Source organism: Ostrinia nubilalis, chromosome 19 (assembly GCF_963855985.1).
Source record: "Ostrinia nubilalis chromosome 19, ilOstNubi1.1, whole genome shotgun sequence".
In the NCBI taxonomy this organism is placed as follows: Eukaryota; Metazoa; Arthropoda; class Insecta; order Lepidoptera; family Crambidae; genus Ostrinia; species Ostrinia nubilalis.
This window is the reverse complement of record NC_087106.1, coordinates 4,980,283-5,003,730: the sequence shown is the minus strand read 5'-3', so window position 1 is coordinate 5,003,730 and position 23,448 is coordinate 4,980,283. Positions and strand designations below refer to the sequence as shown.

At 38.8% G+C, this 23,448-nt stretch overlaps 1 protein-coding gene across 2 annotated transcripts in view; it reads right to left on the bottom strand.

Annotated features, from left to right (window-relative positions):
* The window catches only part of LOC135081085 (cyclin-dependent kinase inhibitor 1C-like), a 42,724-nt gene that overhangs the window by 3,622 nt on the left and 15,654 nt on the right, over nucleotides 1–23,448 (bottom strand). The window lies entirely within an intron of this gene.

Sequence of the window (23,448 nt, the reverse complement as noted above, 5' to 3'; positions counted from 1 at the left end):
TGAATATGTCTGCGTCTATTAGAGAAAAAGACTCTACATCGAGAGGTCGTAAAATTACAATTGATAACACTTTTACGAGTACGCACATTGTGCGGAAGGGTGGAGCATTGTGTGCATCTAGTTACGACGCATAAAGTTCTCGTAAACCGTAACGAAGGAATTGGTAAATTTTACGACGTTGAAAATTAAACGTTCACCCGGATGCCTGCATACGGAACCGTTCGACATGTTTACGACTTCATCCATTACAAATTAAAAAACTTCAAAGCTCTTAAAGTCCCGAAATCCTTTGACAAAGTCCCAGAGGCGGTGACGCCCTTTGTGCCCATTTCTAATTTTGAAAAATTATGACCTTAATAACTATAAAAGTTTTACTAGCTTTTTACTACCGTTTAATCTGTATTATAATGGCCGTGAGCTGTGAGTTACTGTGTTGTAGACTTAATTGGAATTCTGTACAGCGTTCAAACTAAATTCTAACCTAAAAACGGCGTTAATGTTTCCCGCCTTTATCTGAGCACGTTTGACGAAATCAAAGCGTTCAAATTTAAAATTCAACAATCCGCAACGAGCGATATTATACGAACAGAAGTCGGATCAGTAGTCCATACTGACATCGATGATCACTTAATTATTACAACGAAGGCTTGGCAACACGCGATGCGCCGTCAAGGTCGTATCATTTGGTGTTGGTGTCAAGTGCCGTATATAATATATGTATGAGTTACTATAACAGCAAGGAGTATTATTATCACTGATATATTATACTACGAGACACTCATGAACGTAACGTACGAGTAGTTTTAATAAGACACCAACTGATAAGTGAAGCAGTATAAAGTTGCAGTTGCAGACTGGACTAACTCGATGAAGTTTTGATGAATTCGACATTGCAGTTGTAGGATCTTTTCAAATTGCAACACCGGAGGCTACGAATTTGGTGGTATGTAGGTACCAATAATAGCTGCACACAATCAAGGTTACCTCAAGATCCAGTACCTATATTCAATATTGTCACCACTACCATGCCTTGGTACGACTCTAATTACTCGTATAGTTATTACGTTACAAAGTTAAATTCTAAGAGACTCGAGTCCAATTTCTGCGGATCAAGCAGACAGAATTAAAAACGTTTAATAATAACACGTCGGAATCATGGCAAAAAAGCCAGTCGCGTCGGTTTCTGCAGTCGGGAACTATGTCAGTGACGTCACGCAACCCAAGGTCGACTGGTGGACCACGCCGTCTTCCCGCCAATTTCGGCATCATCCGACCACGTGTGCATCAAAACAAACGTGGAAAACCCTTATTTCGAAGAAATTCAATACAGATAACTTTTAAAGATTTGACTTTTAGCCAAAAGAAAAATTCAAGAAAATATGCAATCGCAATGGAAAGAATGGTTGAATATTGATGAAAATTGCGTGGAATTTCACTGAAGCACGCAAGGCTCGCTACGAGCAGAGGAAAATACTTTCACGTGGTTACGCAATGTTTCCCGCCAAACGTTCAATGAAGCGTTTCCCGCCGTTTTCTCGCGTACAATGTGACCGATTGCCGAAGTGGGCGCGAGCGCGGAGGTTACACGGAGGAAGGTCCCTCGCGCGCGGGCCGGGTAGCGCTCGTAAACAACATGCGTAAACAAAATGGCCTTGAAGGAGCGCGTGCGGCGTGCGCTGGGCATGGTCGCGTCGCTTGTGCAAACAGCCCTGGCTCTTATCACCGCATTATCATAATTGTTTATCACGTTTAGGCTAATACTGGACCGTTCAGAGTTTACTAGTTTTACAAATCTAGCAGGTATTTTAAATACATTGCGTGACGCTTCCGCGATTCTATTAGCATTGGGTGTGGCCGATTGTACTGTGCGTATGCGTGTGTCATCACGTGAGTTCAAAATTATGAGGAAGTAAAGTACTAAAACAAGTAATATTTCTTGTTAAGAATCGAAGTAAGCGCATAACGACAGAGTTCGAGAGCCCGGTTTAATGGCGGGCGGAGAGCCGAGGTTATTTCGGTCGACCTAAATATCTGCGCGGACGCACGACTCTGCTCCTCTGAAGTAGGCAGATATAATTTGTTTACCGCACTCACCAAACCTAATACGAAACCAGTATTTCAAACCGCCGTCGAAATATTTAGACAATGTGTTTTGTGACTTACATCATTTGCATATTTCAAAGGCCGAAGCATCGAATACAGAATTTATAAACTTTGTACCACACATGAGTTCTATTCAGCCAGTCAAGTAGTAACAAGTGTAGAAGTGAATAACAATGCAGCAGTGATCGCATGCAGCCCACGTGCATCGAAGGCCGCCTCGGCTGGTCTTGCATCCGCAGCTCCTTTCATGACTGGAATCTTTTAAAGCGTTAATGTTTCGGGTATTAAGTCTCGGTCATGTAAAAAGGATCCTTCCTTTGAGGGAAGTTGAAGGATCTTACCGTCAAATTGGATTTTTTGTGAGTGACGCGGTGCATGCGCCGGAGTGTCGTGCGGTGTCGCGTTTGATCCCGCCGCGGAAACGGCGCACGTTAAGTGAATAGGCAATCGCATGTCTCCATGGGAACGACAGACAACCTGCTGAACACTCAGCGGGCTCGTAATCTCCCGTTCATTATCATTAACAATTCACCAAATTGCCCACGCCCGATGCTGAAATTGCCCTCGCCGCATTACGTTTATTGTTTGAGAACGTGCCGTACAAAGGATCGGGTTCCCTCACAAATGGTGTCCAAATGTTGTTGCCCGCGGCTCACGGTCCCGGATCACGATCCTCCGTCCCGGGAATCGTGGCAGTCATTACCGTTTCAATGCACGAGAAAATCGATGGAGTACCACATCACGAGATCGTACCATTATTCAAAAAGCTAAAGAAACTTTCCAATTGCAGGCAACAAGGCTGAGGAAACCACAGCAAAGAGAAACTTAATACAAGCAGACAGGCTCCATTATTTAGCAATCATAATAATAACCTCTGCGATTCAGACGAGACGATAGACGGGCCCACGCGCCGCGAACGACCTCTATTAAAATCCGGAAAATATTTGCGAATATTATTTTCATACTACACCACTCTGGTATTATACATATTCATCGCTCCAATACACGTTTCGTTTTGGCGGTAAAGTTGCGCCACCAATCACCTTTGTTTTATCCTCCTGACTCATTCGAACAAGTCGGAACTTGATTCAACGCAGTTGACTCTTACTGTGCTCTTGTTGAGGGGACTGATAATATCTTGGGTGATGCGTCAAGTTAAATTAGTCTTCTTCAAGTCAATCTTCGTAATATCCATCAATCATCATACATCTCCATGCAGCTGTACAATTGCTTTGTCGAATTTTATGACGTCGACAGCTACGTAAATCGGCATTCTTTATATGGTTGTTTAGCTTTACCATACTTCTTCAGGAAACTTATTGTATTCAAAAGTTTATTCATGTTCTTTTTCGTCAATCTGTTTCGCTAGCACGGTAAGCATACTGTCGATCACGGTTTATATTGTTACACGGGGTTTATCGTAAGGAACGGATTTGTCAGGCGTGGGCGGGTCGCCTGCGCCCGCGACCAAACAGGTTGGCTCGCCTGGCCTGCGCGCGAGGCGTGTAGCGCCTTTTTATTCTCTTCACTTACTGTTCAGGGCTGAATGAATTACACTTTATCATCTACATCTACTCCTTTATGGAAAATACTTATTTAGCTTCATTATTTTTTAACAAAACAAGTAGCCGATAGTGTCGAACTGTCGACCGACTCTATTAACTGCATTCAGCTGCGTTTTTTCACAGCTGCCACAGGAAATATATTGTTAGTTCTCAAATGGCAACGCCGTCCGTTGTATTGTGATACGAACCAGTTCCGAAATATCTAGGCCAAGTGAAAGGCGAGTTGATGTCAAAACTTACTCGGTGCGAACACGCGGCACTCCATTGATATCGCGAGGCGGAGCCATTGTGTGGTTGCCAGCCCTAGCGAAGAAGTTCTAGTACAACTGGACGCCGAGATAAAAAGAGACACAAAAAATAATCCCGCGCACCTCGCGCTTATAGCAATGGCTATAAAACGTGTATATGTATAGTTGTTTGGGCTCTCGGCTACTGGTTTTGAACGTGGCAGCCTAAACAAACAAGTGACATGCATCCAGGTAGCGCGCATTGTATCCCGCTCTTAACATTTGTTAAATATTATCTGATATCTTGTATTGGGCCCATATTTTTTGTGACAGATCAACTTGACGGTCCATAAACTTATTTCAACACCGTATAATCTATTTTTGTTGGCTCGTGACGTGTCGATTTTGCAACAGTTCTCTTCTCAGTCGGAACGTTGCGCAGGAAGCGGTATTGTTGCTTGCTCATTAGTGAGTCAGGCCATCAAGTGTCCTGTTTGCAAGTTGATTGATTAACCTATTTTCATATGAACAGTAAACTACCTCGCTTTCATTTTTTAGATTTGTTTCAAAGCAAATATGAAGTGGTCTAATTTTGGATAATAAATCATTTTGAGACGGTTCCGTGTAGCAGAGTGCAGTAATGACCCTAAATTACTACCTGCGCGATAGATATCAGGCTCCACTGACAGGTCTAGACTCCTTAGGTGAGCTGCCAGTACACCGCAATTATCTAGATTTTAATCTCCTAAACAGGATGTCGTAAATTGAACGTTTCATTTTGCATCTCAGTTAAAACTTCCCGCGTAAAATTGAGGGCGTTTTTGCTGACATGTCTTTGGTTAGGATATGATGTGTTACTGTGAAATTAGTGGTTGTTTGATTTTGTGGTTAGCAACAGATTGTATTATCGGTTAAAAGAAGGTTTTAAAGTGGGAGCTGTGTGAAACTGGCTTGCGAGTTAACAGTCCGCTGCGAGTGTCAACAGTGCATAGAGCTGTGCAAACATGTTTGGTTTGGAATAGTGGTTTTCGCATGCAGTCGAGGTGCCTTTAGTGATTGATTGCTGACCGATAACCGAGCTCGTGTCGACGTGTTACAAGTTTCCTTTGGTAACGAACACCAAAGTCAAGAACGCGCTCTAGAAACCCCTGCAACTTTGATAGGTCGGCTATATTTAGAATACTATAGACTTGCCCTAATGAATATGAAGACGAATCAGGTTCTGGTGTCGATAGAGTTTTAAACCTGTTTCATTACATTATTATTGCCAGCACACGCCTCACAGAAATGACTAGGTATTTTATGGACCCAATAGCAATTAGTGTTGATGGGAATTTTATGTTTATTTGCAAATGGAACTGCTTATTGACAAATTTAAGTGCAGTCCGGTTTCTGTTCTATGCTGTTTCTTGTAGTGGACTGCAAACACTCCAGTTCTTGGTTTTCCTTGGAGATATTTACTGGTTTGGTTTTCAGTTGAATTCTTGGTTTTCTCTGGAGATATTCTCTGGTGTCTCGTGCGTAACAGATTGTGCTGGCAATGTAAAAGTAAGTGCTGTCGCAGTAGAAACTGCCGTGGGTGGCGACTGCGGCCGGCCACGTAATTGTGAAAGTAAAGCGAAATGCCGCGCATTGTTGCGTGTCTAACCGACTGTTATAGTACTTATAGTGCAATTTAACTGTACTAGAACCAAGCCCACAACTGCCTATCAGTATAATTCGTTAAATAATTGCCAGCTTGTAGGAAATATTATTAAACCTGACCGGTAAGATAGAGTCGAGCCTTGAGAATTGAGCAATTAAATCAGATATTTTCTGGTGCACTTAAAATGATGGCGACATTACCGGGACGAGTTCCAGTAAGAAATATTTTTAAGATAGCAGCGAAATTGCTGATGCAAAATTGACGGCTGATTAAGATTAAGTTAACAAGGAATTTTAATTAAAACGGTAGGGCTATATCACACACAGAAGTGCAGAAGCATGTACCAATTTTTTTTCTACCAAAAATACTTGTGTAAAAAACATTAACTTGAATATTTATAATCCGTCCAGTTCTTAGGTAAGTGTCTACGAATTCGTGGTGCTGTCATTAAAACGAAATTTGTATCCGTCACGAGCTGCGCAGGAGTGCACGGCGCAGTTCAACGCTCGCGCGTCGTATTAACATGCGACCCCGCCTGATGCATTATGCTTGCTCTACCAACCACCTCAGCCGTGGTGACAGGAGTACAAAAAAGCAGCAGAAAAATTTAACGTAGAGTTTGCAAAATTAATCAAACATTATTCCGTAGATTCGATTGGTTTAATTTACCTCAGTTTGAAATGGTGCTCGTAATTACACGTGATTTTAAACTGGTTTGATAAAATTTAACCACAGTTTACCGTTTGTTGCATGACCTAATTTTGCTTGTATTTTGGCTGTCTTGGTAGGTAATTATTGCAAAACAGGTTTATTATCAAATGTATTGTTATATTAATGGTAAATTAGTGATTATAATGAGTCATACATTAAAAGTTGAATACGTAAAAAATAGATGCTTTTGTGTAAAATGTTCCTTCAAAATCTGTATTTTTAATTTTTATACAGTTTTTTAATGTAAATGGTTGCCCCTAAAATGTAAATCTATACGTATTTGTGGATATTCTGCAAGCTCAAGTCACATGCAGTCTTAATTGATTGGACGTACATAAGTCCATTAATTAATTATGCCACAAAACAGATTGCAACTGTTCATGCTACTACAGGTTCCGAGGCCTCTAGAAACGGATATACAACATGTTTCAACGACAAACTTTACATAAAACCTTCCTAGACGAACTAGAATGATGTTAGGCACATAATGAGATATTTTAATAGTCCATTTCCTGTTAATTACTCAATTAAAGCAGTTTCAGGTGCTTTTAAAGTCATTATTTCGCCACTAGAGGACTAATTGCATATAAAATATGGCGTCTAAGTCCCACGCAGCATTCTGAGACTAAATGGAGCGATTTTCATCAGTTTCATCACCGTTAAGCACTCATTAATTCGCGTTATCTTTGGAATCTTTAATACACATTAAATAGAAATTTCTAATGGATAATTACTCTGCCTAATCTGCATGCATGCACGTTGAACAGACGACAGATTTTTTATCCCGAACCTTGGTTTTGTTGAGTTTCCGATGGAACAGCGACAAGCTATTATGCAGTTTAATTAAACACAGTGCATTACGTGATGTTTTTTGCCTCTCGCTCGTTTTCCTGGAGGATAGACGGCGATGGTTGATGCGCCTAGTTTTTATATCGTATGTCCTGCGTCCGTTCACCTAGGACGTTGACTCAGGCAGGTGTCCCTAGTAATCTAGAGGAGAAGGACTCGCCAGAGTTAATCGTTGGGAGATCAGATAATTGCACGGTGGGGCTCGGTGCTGTGGATTTAAGTACGAAAACAGGTATAAGAAGGCACGTAATAAATAATTGCAGGATAATTCTGAGGGAAATCATAGAATATTGTAGTAGAGTTATTCAAAGGACAATGTTCGTTCTCCATACATTGTTCGCCGTTAGATCAACAGTGCCGAAAAAATACTTTCTAGGTTCTAAATGACACAAATCTTTATGTAAGAACAATTATTCCTGGCGGACCAATTCTATAAACTTATTGATAGCAATATTGTTATCATAACCTCTTACTTACTAGTATTGTATTATATTATTTTATGCACATCGATTTGGGAGATGTTCTGTATTGTAGTTGTCGCAGCCAAATTGTATTATAATATTGGACGGGTTTTGGAAATAGCTCGGCGTTCCACTTTTATGATTTACTTACTTACATTTTGCACGTAAATAAATAACATGAATCCTATGTTTACTTTCCACTCTTGACATTTAACACGTGACTTACCAAACTAACTATCTCCATGGTTACCGTCTTAGTCTATGCATGACTAGGGATTGAACAACTTTTAATTGAATATTATTAACAATTCTCGATAATTATTATCGATTGAAAAATATTCGGTATTTGAATCGAAAGATATATTCAATTTTATCAATATCAAAATATTCAATTTTAATAATAAAATAAATATTATTTACTACCACCTATGAAATGTTTTGAACATTGCCTGGAGCGCTCCCCCAATCCTGGGTTTTCCCTTTCCAAGCTGAGAGGACATCTTTTTGGTTCTATCGATACATTATAAAGGTACTTAATATTTGAAATGTATTACCAATTATTGTTATAAGCATTTTGAGCGAATAAAACTTCCAATTCTATTAGAACTTTAGACATTTCTCTCACTTTAAGCGGCATTGGATTTTTCATCGGATTTTGAAACTGTTACAGATATATTAAAGATGATCCCATATTGTTGTCATTGTCTATATCAGTGTTATGATCACAATTCTTTTTATTTTATTCATAACCTTCGACCAGTTGGACACATTAGATAGCTTCTTGTAGTATCGTGCAATATATTTTTAACTTTTAATTAAAATCTAGTCATACTGTAGCAATATGGACGATTTATTTTATTTACAAGATCGGTATCTTATTGTCTATGATGACCGCAGTCAACATCACTATTACATGGATTCCTAACAATGAAGTACGGCATTGCCTTGTGCCGATTTTACATAGATTTTATCGACACAAATTATGGAACTTCATAGGATATGGAGCAGGCCACGCCCTAAAATGTCCGGATGTCGTCATTGTATTATGGAATACATATAAAAGACTTTTATTATTTCATTTTCTAATCCTCAAGTGTCCGTTACAATCTAATTAATATTTAAGTATTCAAAAAGTAAGAGATTAATTTTGATACTTTACTGCTGTGCCCAGGAATCTAAGGCGGTTTCTGACAATGTCCTTTATGTATGCGAGTCAATGATATTATAGAACTATAGATATGTTACGCTCATAGAAATTACGATTTTAATCCGTGCCGAGCTATTCCAAATTGCACACATTGACAAATGTAACTGATAAGTGAAACAAAAGATACGAAATAGCACGCAAATGAAAGAGATAGCTATAGTTTTAACGATTCTGCACTAACTAATCTATGTCCGCAGCGCACGCATCCTTAGGGGGCGTCCATAAATTACGTGAGACAATTTTGGCTATTTTTCAACCCCCCCGCCCCCCTTGGTGAGATTTGGTGAGATTTTGCCTGACCCCCTCCCCCACCCCCAAATCTCACGTGATATTAAAAAAAATCCGAAATTTAATAGTTTTGGAGTAATATATTAACTGAGAAACATTTTTTTTTGTGTGCTTTAACGTTGTCGCTAACGAGTGCATCAAAAAGATCTATAAAGTTAAAGATTTTAGTTCTTGAAAGTATCAGCTAGGGACGCTGTACAATCATCATACATTTAATGTATGTCATTTTTTACGCAGTCGCTAGCGGATGACGATCGATATAAAGTCGCACTAAGCCCACTGATTACGAATAGATCCAGAAAAACACGTGTAGTGACAGCGGTTAGTACTAGGGTCACATTGTTTTTTTACAGAAGTACCTAGTCTAATTGTTCCTGTTGATTTTGTAGAAATCACTAATAAATCTAGCAAAATCGATTTTGATAAAAAAAGAACTTGTTTTATAATTTTCTTAATTTCGTCATTTATTCTGCATTTTAGTATTCACACATGCAGACGGAAGCATTTTTAGTTTTATTTGTTTAGACTGTATAGAATTAAATGACATTATCATCATACAAATATCATTTTTTAGTCCTGCTGACAAGGAACCCTTATGTAGTTTCGATATGTCTGGCTGTCTGTCTGTCCGAGGTTTTGCTTGGAAACTATTGGCACTAGGGAGCTGTAATTTTGTAGAGGTATGTATATTAATCACGCCGACAAAACGGTAGAATAAAATTTTGAAAAAAAAAAAAATTTTTTTTAGGGTATCTCCCTTACATGTAAAGTGGGGATGATTTTTTTTTTCGTCTTCTACCCCATCGTGTGGGGTATCGTTGGATAGGTCTTTTAAAATGGCTTAGGGGTTTCTAACACCATTTTTCGATTTAGGGATCCGTTTGCAAAATGTTAAAGTTAAAAGTGCCAATTTTTGTCCGAGTAGGGCATCCCCCCCGCTAAAAACTAAAAAAGAAGATTATAGTGCCTTTTATGAACTTTCAAGGAAAACTATAGCGGTTAAGATAGACCAGTTAGTTCAAGAGTAATAGTAGTTTTACTCATGTATTATAAAATTTCATACCTAATAAAAATTCCTTAGAAGAAAATATTAAAAGTGACTTTAGATGAAGTAATTGCTTACTTCTGAAATATATTGTGATAAAGACGGACAACTACGGAACCCTACACTGCGCGTGACACGACACGCACTTGGCCAATTTTTTTACTTAAGATTTAACCCAGTTTTCTGGCAGACTCTATTTCTCTATTTCTTGTGGAAAAAAATACGTGATATTTCCCGAGACCCCCCCTCTCCCCCACGTGAGATTTGGTGAGGTTTTTGTTGACCCCCTCCCCCCCCTAAAAGCCTCACGTAATTTATGGACGCCCCCTTATCGCTCTAACGTCAAAACAAGATCGCTTTCTCTTTCTTAACTTGAACATGGCGCATGGCGTCTTGATTGTTTGCATAAATAATTGAAAATATAAATACTAAATAATTTTGCATAATCACATGTGGTAAGAGATCCCTTGTATTTTGTTTACTTTAGAGTCATAATTGGTACACTTTCGAAACACACACGATGGCATTTTTTATTTATTTTGGTAAGAACACAGGAACTTACGGTGTGGTACGCACGCGATTGCACACGACGCAGGCCACACGAAGACTAAACACAAGACGTCCCAATTGGGACGTATTTGAGTATTCACAGCGCGAGCGCTTATAACATATCTGCTTTTGTTTTTATATAATATCATTGATGCGAGTCATTTCTACTAGTATCTTAATATGTAAGTCTAGATATTAGCACGTCACTACCTTGTTTAATATACCACGCAATCTTGTATACCCATTCTTATAAGATACACCATACAAGAATGCATGGTAAATTCAGTGAACTGCTCCTGAATCGAATGTACCTACTACTACTATTTCTATTTATTTATATTAACCGGCAGACAGTGGTGACTGAGTTTGTTGCGGCGCTTCTTCTCAGCACTTGCCAAATGTTGGTCTCGAAGCGCTGGTAGGGTAAAAAGATTATGAGACATGTAGAGGCTCCTTAAGAGCAAAATGACGATTTGTAAGAACTATTTATTAGTCATAACAAATAAAGAAATTTTGACTTTGACTTTGACTTAGAGTAAAAAAGTACGTTCGGAGACATTCCATGGTAAAGAAACAATAAAAACAAAAAGTAGCAAGTTAATAATAGATTGTAAAACTACTCTCAGCAACACAAAACAAAGTGCTTTGCAAAATTACAAAAGCACTTTACAAATTAATGAAGAACCTCAATGAATGTTAAAAAATGCGCACCCTGCGGTGGCGGCGAGATCAAAGGCCACGTGCGCCGGCGCATCTTAACCATCAAAGGCCCGCTTTATCGACCACTCGAACTCATCGATAGTCTCATTTGAGCTGCTACTGAGATACACAATGTCCTCGCTCGGCGAGATCCTGATAAAAAACCGACCGTCTCACATCAGGAACTCGAATGCGGGCAATAGAAGGCTTAAACCACATCAGCGTTTATGGAAGTTTTATTGACTGTTAGTTGCTGGACCAGATTGAGTTAACAAGCACAATTCTGCTTCTTATCACCGCGTACAGGGACACCGAGTGCATCCGCAGTTTGCGTCGACCATAAACGTAAATCAGAGCGATTTGTGGCCGCAACCTGCACCGGCTACCGGACAACGTCAGATCTGCAGTGTTTAAAAAAAGATCACTCCAAATTACAGCTCGAAGGACCAACATTCTCGACTAACGTCTCTAAACCGAATTAGACACGCAGCCTCCGTTCCCATGATCGTTAATATTCAAATCGGGATGAAACAGGAGCCGAAACAACGTTGTAAATCGGGAACACAAAGAGATCGATAATACCTCCAATAATAGGACCAACGGTAGCTAAATATCATAGGAGAACAATAATTCTTTTGTGTGATTCATTGTTCTGGGATGTCTCCCATTGTTGGCAACAATCGGAGACAGGTTCCGATCCGGTTGAGATGATTCTAAGGACAACCGTTTGGCTTAAACATCGGTTTTTCAAAAGTAAACACGGTTTAGTGCATTGTGAGAGGTGACCTCAGGTCACTCTAAGGAGTCTGACCTGTGGACCAATTTGAGAGCAGGATCGGTCCTGCGTCTCTCCCATTGTCAGACAATGGATAGAAAGGATAGGATTACCGCGAGGGGTGATACTGCTAAGTATTCCATGAACAATAGGACAAAGACTGGTGTGTGTTTACCCATGAATATGTGGAATATAATACACAATAGCCGGTGCTATGCTAATAAGATGCACAACAGGTTCATAACATTTTTTCTCAAGATAAATCTACGTGTATAACGAATTCGCGTTCGAGTTAAATCGTGCATGTTTGGGGTCTGTCGAGATCTTCGTGTAATCTCTATTCTAAATGGGTGTATTTAGACGTTTACTGCGGCTGTGTGCATGTACATTGTTAAGTAAATTAATGAATTAGCATTCGTTTCGGCAAACTGAGCATTACGAAATGTGTGCAGGTTTGAATAGTCGAGTGAAACAATAGTGTTGCATGTTTTGTGTTGCAGGCTATCAGATGACCGGCAGTGCGGTGAACTGCGGTGCCCCGGCAGCCTTGACTGGGACAGAAGGGCAACATTTGGCAGATGAGGGAGTTGCGCAATTATAATCGGTGTAATGGTTTAGAAGTCCGGGCAAGCACAGCGCCATCTGCGACCGCATCTGGCCTGGATTAGCGGCCACTCTCTCTCGACCTGTTGGGCTGCGCTTGCGTCGCCCTACTCATGTTACTAGTCTACAATTTCCTTTAAGTGCTTGGGTTTCTAAACGCCTAGAAAGCTGCAGCCGGTTATTGCCTTGCGGAGCCTTTGACATTTGCTTTTAAAACGAGAAGCGCTAAAGATTTCGCCTTATCTCTCTTGCGAGCGCTAATGGAGGTAAATGAGTTTTTTGAGTTGGGCATATTTCAAATATTTAGTTAGCTAAAGGTAAATTCAATTTGGGAGCCGGTCGTAAAGCAATAATGTACTCGTGAGCGAACAAAAAAGGTTAAATTTGAACTGATACAATCGTGTAAAGGGATGTGCGCCGGACCACCCAAATGGACCGAATGATCTATTCCCTCAACCCGTTCGTAAAAAACTACAAGGTAGTAATTTGTATGGATGTGGTGTTTTTTCAAGCGTCACGATGCTCTAATTAGTTTCAGTGCACTAATGCGCAGGATTTGTAACGCTGCGAGTGAAAAGCGCTCGTAAATCAGCTTCAAAACTTTAAAAATCGTCAATAAAATTTAAAGAAAAGGCTGCGGCTAAAGAATGATTTTATCATAAATATTGTTTTTACGACATTATTATGCAGGAACCGTAGGATCTTTACTAACGAGATTTTACGAGCTGACCGCTCGGTGCTACAACAAATTCCACTTTTTAAAACGTGTGAAAGTAAAACAGAAGGGTGGGGTGACAAAAGTGTGTAAAATGACTGACCGGTCGGGGTCGGTCATAAAAACGATTGGTCAAGCATTGATGGATCAAATACAATAATTATATTACCTATGAATATAGGTCAGCGGTCTTGGGAAAGGAAATGCAAGGCGAGAGAGCTATTAAGTTGTGTCGGTTACTTTTTATGGTGCTAGTGAAAGGCAGAATTTTAGCTTGGATTAATTTTACCGACACGATATTGAGCAATAAAAGTTTCACCAATTGTAAGCTGCCAATGTTTCTATGGACTTCTAGAATTACAAAACAATTTTACGGTTGGAATAAATTTTTATATTTTTAAATTTACAACGTGTTGCCCATGCTGTCCAATGGAAACTTATGTATGTATTTTTTATCTGTGCATAATTACAGCACGTCCACTATCGGATATTAAAATGGTCGTGGGAATGGCGCTGGCGCAGGGAACGGACCTGTTTCGCGACGGGTGTACATGCAAATTTCGATGCAGATGATTCGGATCTGTGCATAGAAACTGGATCTTATCGGATTAAAAAACTAGCTGGTTTACGCAGATTTTGCTGATACAGGAGGGTTCTATAAATTACATCACAAGCAAATAATAATACGGCGAGTTGTGGTTTTCAATTTCACTCGTTGAAAATCAATTTGATCCAGCCATGATGAAATATAAATTGCTATACTGATTTATGGCTCGTTTCTAGAGAAAATGGACCGTTAGAAGATGTTTCAGAATTTCACATGAATCAATAAGCAATTTATGCTAGAATGACTTACCGTTAATATTCGAAACAAAAGGAAAAAAAGTGTGTGAAATGTTTAGCAAGATTTGGGTGTCGTTGAATACATTAAACTGAAAAACAATTGAGAACAATCAAAACATTGAAAGAATAGCAAGAGTTCATTCCGCCTCGATTGCTCTCGACAAGTTTGTAATTACACGATTTACACTAATTGTTGTGTTAATTTGCATAACACAGGTCCGTTTTGTAACGTTTTTGAAACCCTCTTTTTAATAAGTAGAGTCTTTACATTCTCTACAATTATAGTTGCATTCATATACTTTTATTAATCGCAACAATTTCTGCTGTCCACTTGCAATAAATGTTAGATGGATACTGGTTTTACTCGAGTTTCCAATACGGCCTTTAAAATTCTATATTCATTCTTCATAACAGTTGGTGCAGTGTGTGGGTTGCACACATAGTGTTCAAGGTTGCGCGTATCACTGTTGTCAAGCGAGAAACGAAGTTTACTTTATCGTTAAACGCATTAATCTCTTTAACGGCTCTAAACTTGGCAGTTAATTCTTAACCCTTGTTAATCAACACAACCAATATTCGTTAATATCGAGAACTTAAGAGTACGTAAAGAAATTTATAGACGTTAGAGCAAACGTTTGAAATAATAATCGTTCCGTTGGACTGTAAAACAAATAAACAAGCACTACAAAATAGGAGTCATCGTAGCGTAACCGGACCAGGGGTTCCCACAAATTACATCTCCAAAAATCTTTTATAGAGTGAGCGGAACAGGGGTGGGTTGCATACTATTAATTAAAATAAGAAAAATAATGAACACAAATTATGACATGGGAACTGACTTTTGATTCATATGAACACTAAACCCGTTTGTATAAACAATACATACATCTAGGAATTTGGAGCAGAAAATCGAGAGACGTCTCAAATCTAATCGATTTGAAGTGAAGATGATATCATATCTAGGTGAGTAATCGAATCAGAATTCGGTTTATAGGCCGTGTCAACTCACGTACTAAAGTGATCGAAAGGCATTGACAGCGATCAATAGAAAAAATTCTGATCTGACTCTGAAAGCTTTACTAGACTCGTTTACCGCTGCAAGAACAAACCAAACATGGTTATCATAATCGTGACGTGTGAATATCGGTACATCATCCATGTATAGTAGCAATAGTAGCTGTACGTTATTGTTCATGAGCTAAGTTACAGACAACACACACAACACAATAACAATACCATACGATCAAGAATGATACTATGTAGTTAAGAAATACGAAGCAATTTAAGATTTTTTGCCCCAATGTTACATGACAAAAATCGTTTAAAGAGTCTTTATATCCGAGACGGTCTCAAACGTGTTATCAGATCTATGTCTCTGCAGGGAAGATTGCAAGCAACATCTGTGTCAATACAAGATAGAGTCGCTATCAGTGCAACATGTGTTTATTTAGAAGATAATAAACGCGGTTGTTACCGAGTGCAATGCGAGGGTAAATAAAAAAACGCAATTGTGCGGAGATTGCAAAATTGAAAAGGAAATAAGTGCCATTGAAAAGGATCGGCAGGTTCGAGTCATTGTTCGTTTTCAAAAGGTCTTTATAAGAAGTTGGGCGCAAGTTTTTGCAAGGTGCACGTTTGTGGTAAACAGAACACGAAGTTGTGTGTACAAATAGAAATTATCATGCTGATAAAAGCGTAGTAAATAATAACGGAGACAGTCTGTCTGTAGCGATACACGATTGCATGCATTCGTTATTAGATATGAAATAATATACTTTTCCAAACAAGTTAATGACCGATAATGAATGAGTATTTTAGTACATTTCGATAAATGTATCGGCAAGTGGGTTCGAGTATGTATTCAACGATGTTATGATCGGTCAAAAAGCGACTCTCCCGTAGATTTTTGTTTGGCAATAGAGACTATGACTATGATGTCATAAGATCGCGAAGTCGCGAGTGAAGATTTATTGATTTCAAATCTAATTTTACAGCCAGTTGTAACTAATGTTATTTTCAGTGTATTTCCAAGGAAGATGTGTCTTGGAATTGGTGATTGGTGTCAGTCAAGTCACCTATCGAATTGAGTCCGCGCCGCAGCATCATGGCGTCAGACAATTGTTTTAGAAACTGATAGTGGAACAGTGGGTCTTTGTCGGTGCATCGGGCGCACGTGCGTCTGTCTTGTTTACCTTCCTGCGACCTACCGCACCGTTCAACCGCGCCGCTTTATGTAACTCTCAAAATAGACCGTTACTTTTCTTGCTCATTTGCCTTGTGATAATAGAACGGGAGCTCGCTGTCGTTTGTTTGACGAATGATTCACAGATCAAAGACAACGGCTACATTACATTTACCGTCTCTGGACAGGTGTGTTTCTTAAACAGTGTTTAAGGACATCCATGTTTTCATGTGTAATTTATTACGTCTATTAGATACAAGAATCATTGTCAATCGTCGTTTACCCGCAGCATTGATATTTAATTAAATAAGTGGCCTAATGGTTTCCAATTAATTTGAACTTGTCTAACAGCTGACTCATCGCAATTGTCGCGCCTCGAAGCCCCTCAGCAACTAACGTATCCATCATTCTGACTATTATAAACTCAATTAAACCTCATTATCATAACCTAAGCGTTCTCTAGCGGGCCCTATTCTCTCTTCTTAGACATGTCACCACCTTTGTCCCTTGTAACCTCTTCTATAGAAACTGGACAACTTAGGGCAACAATGGTCGCAGTTTGACCCTCAAAGAATATGAGACCGGCATTATTTGTGTATTTTGAGTAATAAACAGTGCGTTTTATGCGATTGTGAGCAGCTTTTTTCAAATTTAAATGTGAATGGATGAATGCACATTGTCCGTTGTGCGAGCTCGTGATCTGCACTCGGCAGGTACCGTTGATGCATAATCATTAGAAATTATCGAAGCAAACGAGAGTTTTTTTTAGTAACGCATGGGAACCGAAATCGCGGATCGAGTTTGGCGGGAAAAGTGACGGCTATTATGACAGGTGACGGATAGATTTTTTTAAAGGTTAGAGCAAGGGAATATTGTCATTAATCCAATTTAATGAAACTGATTTAGATTAGTTTTGTCGCTCTATTGAGTATTCATCGACAAAGCGACTGCGTGTCTTGGCGTTGGGAATTGGTATTAGCGATTTCAATTTAGTATTGCACAATAGGAACTAAATCCTCTTTGAATCGCAGGCGGCATAGAAAAGGTTGCTGCTGTATCTAATTCGGTTTTAAATTTCTGCGTAGGTAGTGTGTAGACATGCCCATTCATATGTTACAATTTTTATGAGAAATAACATTCTAATAAGGCTAATAGGTCTGGTTTGAAGAAGTTTAATTCAATAAGAAATATTTTGACCCTATATATTGACGGCCAGCGGACTCTACTAAACAATAACAAACGCATCGGGATTAGACGCACGCACACGCCTCGCGTCATTACAGAAACGCACACAAGGGTCACACAATAATACAATAATTTTCATTCCTTTTCTGTGCGTACGCATCATATCCATCCCGCTCGCACGCTAAGGGGTGTTTCACTCGCTCGGTCAATGACCGCACATCTTCGACCAGATTGCATCTAGTGCCCATGCAGCTTCCCCCAGATAGAAGCATCACAATTTCTGACCAATTAAAAAACGTTTTTTTTATCGGGACTTTGATTGAACCAATTCTGGCCTATTACGCTCTATTATCTTGCCCATTTTTATGGTCTAATTAAAATTTTAAACTAATAAATATTGATACAGTATTGGAAGTTCATACAAAAAACAGCCTTGCGAAATAGATTAGGCCTGACCCAGTTAGCGTAGATAACAAAAATACAACGCAATTATATCATAACACCAAACGCAAGTCGCGATAAGTTTATCCCGAAATGAAGCGTGCTCTAAAAGGCCGTTGGATCAATGCATTCGAATCTGACTCCCACAAAAAGCGAGCGTCCCGTAGTAGTTAATTTATGACGGAGTACAAAATCTCCAATAAGACGACGAAGTTTTTTTTCAACGGTCCGTAGAGACGCGGCTGGAAAAAACCAAAACAATTTTTTGTCGAGACCAAAATCATTTTACGAGCTCACAAATAGTAAACGAGCGAGATGGTCGACAGGTCGTCCCTGTCGGTTGTGGAGTGGAGAAAGAACCTGACACTTCTGCCGCCCTTGTAAGGATTCTGAGAACTGATTGCGTTGGCGTGATCTCCACGTCTAATAAGATCTCTCTTAATAATTACACTTCTAAGAAACCAGATAGAGAGTGTGCTTTCATTGTTATTAGCCTTTTGAATACTCATGCAACGGCCATTACGTATCCTACTTGCCTATGTACCTTACTAATAAATTATGACGTGAGTAGCTGTTGCAACTTCTGCAACATATTATCCGAACGAGAGTAATAACGTTAATATAAATTATAGTTTTTTACTAAACGTGTAAATCAATTGAGTTGAATTCTTTTCGAGACCCTGTAATAAAAGCGCATCATAAAACACGCTTATAAATAATGAAGCAACTGCCTTTCGAGCATCAATGGCTATATTGTGAGCGGTTCTAATTACGTATCCCGAGTCGCTTGGTGATTGTTTGATGTACATTTTATTAGCAGCTCAGAGAAAACAATATCATCACAAAGCGGGTTTCTGCCGGCGCGTTGTGCAAGGTCCAGGTAAGAGGCTGGTTTTTACTCGTGGCATCATGTATCCATATAATTTTCGTTCCGGATGAGTTATGGGTAAAAAGAGTAAAACCGCTCACACTAGGATTTGGTTACATCGCCCATAAATGATAGGGTAATCAAAAACGATACGCTGCTTTTATTTTGAGAGCAAAATTACCCATGTTTCCTAATGGTTACATAATGGCTGTTTCGTCATTAGACTGCGTTATCGCTTATCCTGATGTTTCGAATGCGGTTAGTGGGGCAAAAAAATAATCAGGAGACATTCCGTAGTAATAGTAACCCACTTGACTGGGGTACCAGATAGCCCTTGACCCTCTTGTTTGACGCTCTCATGGTGCCTGATGGAGAGCTTGATATATTTTTAGAAATTCAGCTCAATGTTGCTCCAAACGATAGAGCTGTCTGTCAGTGGGCGTGTTCGATGTTAATGCATTCCGTAAAGTTTCCCAAATGAAAAACAATGGACCAATTTGAGTGTTCAGGCTCTTCAAATGTTCGAATGTTCCCATCACGATCAAACTTTCACACACGCTACTCGACAGATATTAACAAAAAGTTCCTAATCAGCTCCGAGACAAAAGTGGAAATGCACATAATGTGAACATTAAACATGTTAAAACTAGAATGGATTGCGTAAACTGTTACTTAGTAGCTATTGACTTTGTATACTGACTGATAGATGTTAGTAAACAAATGGAAATTTCACGAGGAATAAGATTAGGAAATATTTACATATTTTCAAGACTACCAGGATTTTTGAAGAGTTGGTGAAAGTTGTAGATAAATGAATGCAAACTCTTAGTTACATACTCACTAATGTAGACAACAAACAGTACTTTCTTACCTGAAACAGAAAAAGAATAGAAACGTCAGTCAAGATTATAGCTTTATTTAACGAGAAAATATGAACATTGGACGTATCACCATCAGATATTGTTTCAAAATGCATGTGTTTATCTAAGAACCCCAGTGCCATCGCAATTAAGTTTTTATGCTTTTTTACATGAAATATTCCGGGTACGCGTACAATTATCCAAATAGGACAAAATGACCGCTTATTAAAATAATCGCCTCTAGTTTCTTACGTGGGGACTCGAGATGGACGGGTTGAAGCAATCGAGACAAGATTTCTAATACAAACCGGTATCGTCGGGTGTTCAGACATGTATTTGAGTGCATTCATATGAGCCTCATATTCCAGTTTAAATATGCTTTCATCATTGATTTGTTAGATGAAAATGAAGACGTTATTGATGTTTGGAGTGAATTTAGTTTCAAATATGACGTAACAGTAGATAAGAAGGACAGTTTCGAAGTAAATGACGTTGATTTTGAATTATGATCGAACAAAAACATAATGTCCTGCGACTAGAATTACTTTGACGTTTTACAGTAGCTTGTGCGTTGTTTATGACTGCAAAAACGGCGATAAAGCGCAGTGTCAGGGCCGTAAAGATTCAACCAAGATTAAACTAGGCAAAGGATGGCCTGCAGCGGTTTTTATGCAAGGGCACATCAATCATATTATTGCATTAATGGAGGCCCTCTGACGTTTCTTATATGCAAATTATTTATTTTCAATTATTAAACTGATAAACGACGCCTACTTATAATTTACTATGTCATCTTCTACACGATACAATACTGAATAACTACGATATTCAAACAAGATAAAGTTTAATAGACTCTGATGTAAAATATCGTGAATTCGTGATCTTAAATGTAGAAATTCAACAGATGTCCGTTTACTGAACTCAGCTGAATTGAAAAGCTACATTTATATTCCGAGATAGCAATTGACTTACAAATGCTCTATCGGAAATGCAATCTTTATTCGTATTTATATTTAAACTTATTATATTTCTTCAATGTCTTAGAAAGTTTGTGTAAATTTATAATTTTAAAGCAATATATTACATTCCGTCACGATAGCTCGCGTGCCATCTTTGGCTTGGGGCTCTCTTTTTGTGGCATCTAAATCGTAATGATTAAATGTCAATTGTTAAACATTGCCTAACGTGAAATCAGTGCCGGTGGCTAGTAAGGCCGGGTAGCAGAGAAAATGGCGAAAATGAGGTTTTCATTTTTCATTTTTGAGGTACTAAACAGTAAAATTAAAGGCTAAGATTTTTATTGGGCATAGTTGAGGATATTTTCTAGGGCTATTAACGGATGGAAACACGATTTGATGAAGTTGACTCGATAGAATATATTCCCAAAGTTACCTCTATTCGTTTTCTATTTATGGTTTTATTTTTAAAATAAGCGATTTGAGATTCTAAATCTTTTACTAAACTAAAGTTCAGAAATAACTCGAGGGCTTTTAACGGATGAAATTTTTATATTGCGTCTTATTTAGTTACTATGTTAAAAAATGTGGAAAAAGTCGTCCATGACGGCTTGGACAATCTCAATCAGTCGCGCGGTGGCGCTTACGGAGGACGGACGCGTGTCAGTTTTATGGCCGTGACAGTTCGCGATTTGTAAATATTTTTGACAATGATGACTTTGATGAGTCACAGTATAATAATATCAGTGTTACTGGAGAAAGCTTAAAATTTTTGATAATTAAGAATTATCAATTTTGTCTACCTATTTAAATTTAAATCGTTCGCATCCTTTTAAACCAGCGGTTCCCAAACTTATTTAGTCTACTGCCCACTTTGAGAATAAATTATTTTTTAGCGCCCCCCATTTTTGTAGTCAAGAGTCGAGCTCAGTCGGTGTCTAAGAGTCCTACTAGTAGATGACGCCTTCCAAGCCTCTACACAACGTCCCGATTTTTTTCTGGGTCTCTTACCGCCCCCCTTTAAGCCTGCAGCGCCCACAAGGGGGCGTTATCGCCCACTTTGGGAAAGACTGTTTTAAACGAAGACTCTACTCATGATACATAGTACATTCCTCAAATATGAGACAAAACCAATGAGTTAAAATTAGATTTTAATAGTACCTACATACAATCGTCTTACACTCTTTAGAAGAGCACACTGACACAAATAAATAATAAAAAATGCTGTCTAAGGTCTGTAGCTAAAGGTCTAAGCTGTAAGATAGAAGATTCTTCTAGCCAAAAAGATGGCAGATGCAGCAGATGTTAACGGATTTAAAACTGGAGTTCATATGACTCCTTGTAGACTTGAGTGTCTAGAGCGTCCCTTCCTCCACCATGCGTAAGAATTTTCAAAAAAATACTGTCTAAGGTCTGTAGCTAAAGGTCTACGCTGCAAGATGGAAGAATCTTCTACCCAAAAAGATGGCAGATGCAGCAGATGTCAACGGATTTAAAACTGGAGTTGATGTGACTCCTTGTAGACTTGAGTGTCTAGAGCGTCCCTTCCTCCACCATGCGTAAGAATTTTTACAAAAATACTGTATAAGGTCTGTAGCTAAAGGTCTAAGCCGTAAGATGGAAGAATCTTATAGCCAAAAACATGGCAGATGCAGCAGATATCAACGGATTTAAAACTGGAGTTCATGTGTATCCTTGTAGTTTTGAGTCTCTAGAGCAGTGGTTCTTAACCTTTAAGTCATGAGGGACCATTTTACCAAATTTCTGTCTTGTCAGGGACCACCTCATAATCGGTCAAAACCAGTTTGACTGCAAAAATCAGTTAAAAGTGGTTTTGACCAAGGTGTGCAAGTGCACATCGTGGACCACTTGGAATGCCTCCAGGGACCACCGGTTAAGAACCACTGCTCTAGAGCGTCCCTTCCTCCACCATGCGTAAGAATGTTTCAAAAATACTGTCTAAGGTCTGTAGCTAAAGGTCTAAGCTGCAAGATAAAATAATCTTCTAGCCAATAACTTTAAAACTATAATTTGAACGAATTTTGCTATTAGTGGACAAATTTCTGCTCACGATAGACTAATTATCTGCTATACTCTCGACTCTCTAAAGCTCAACATTTATAAAAATTTTGCTGCGGTAATGCACTCCAGGTAACAGTGTGTGATGCTCATTGCTCATAGTGATTTTCGATACAGAGCCCCGTACATACGTTATACATAAATTATGGAAAGAAAACACCCAGACCAATACAAACAAATATGTATGCAATTTTAGTATGATATTTTTATTTATTAATAAACAAAAAGACTGAACAAAATGGATGCATGTACTGATTAATGTAATTAACCACATGCAAAGCTTTGTGAATTGCAACAACTATAATTTATTATCCAAGCTCTAAATAATCGCTACTACGAGTAACTGATCATAAAATGTTTTTCCAATCGCTCAAGCTCCCGAGGATCTACCGATAGGTCGGGTGACGTAATCTTGAAATTCTTTTAGCCGGCGCGGAACTTCCGGAAGGTCGGGTGACGCCACGCCTCTTTGAACCGTGTTTACTTTGGCAGTTATATTGTATATTTATTCGATTCTAAAATATATTCCCAAAAATTTTGAAAGTTGTTTTAATTTGTATCACTTGGATATGATTTGTATTAGAAAGTGCTG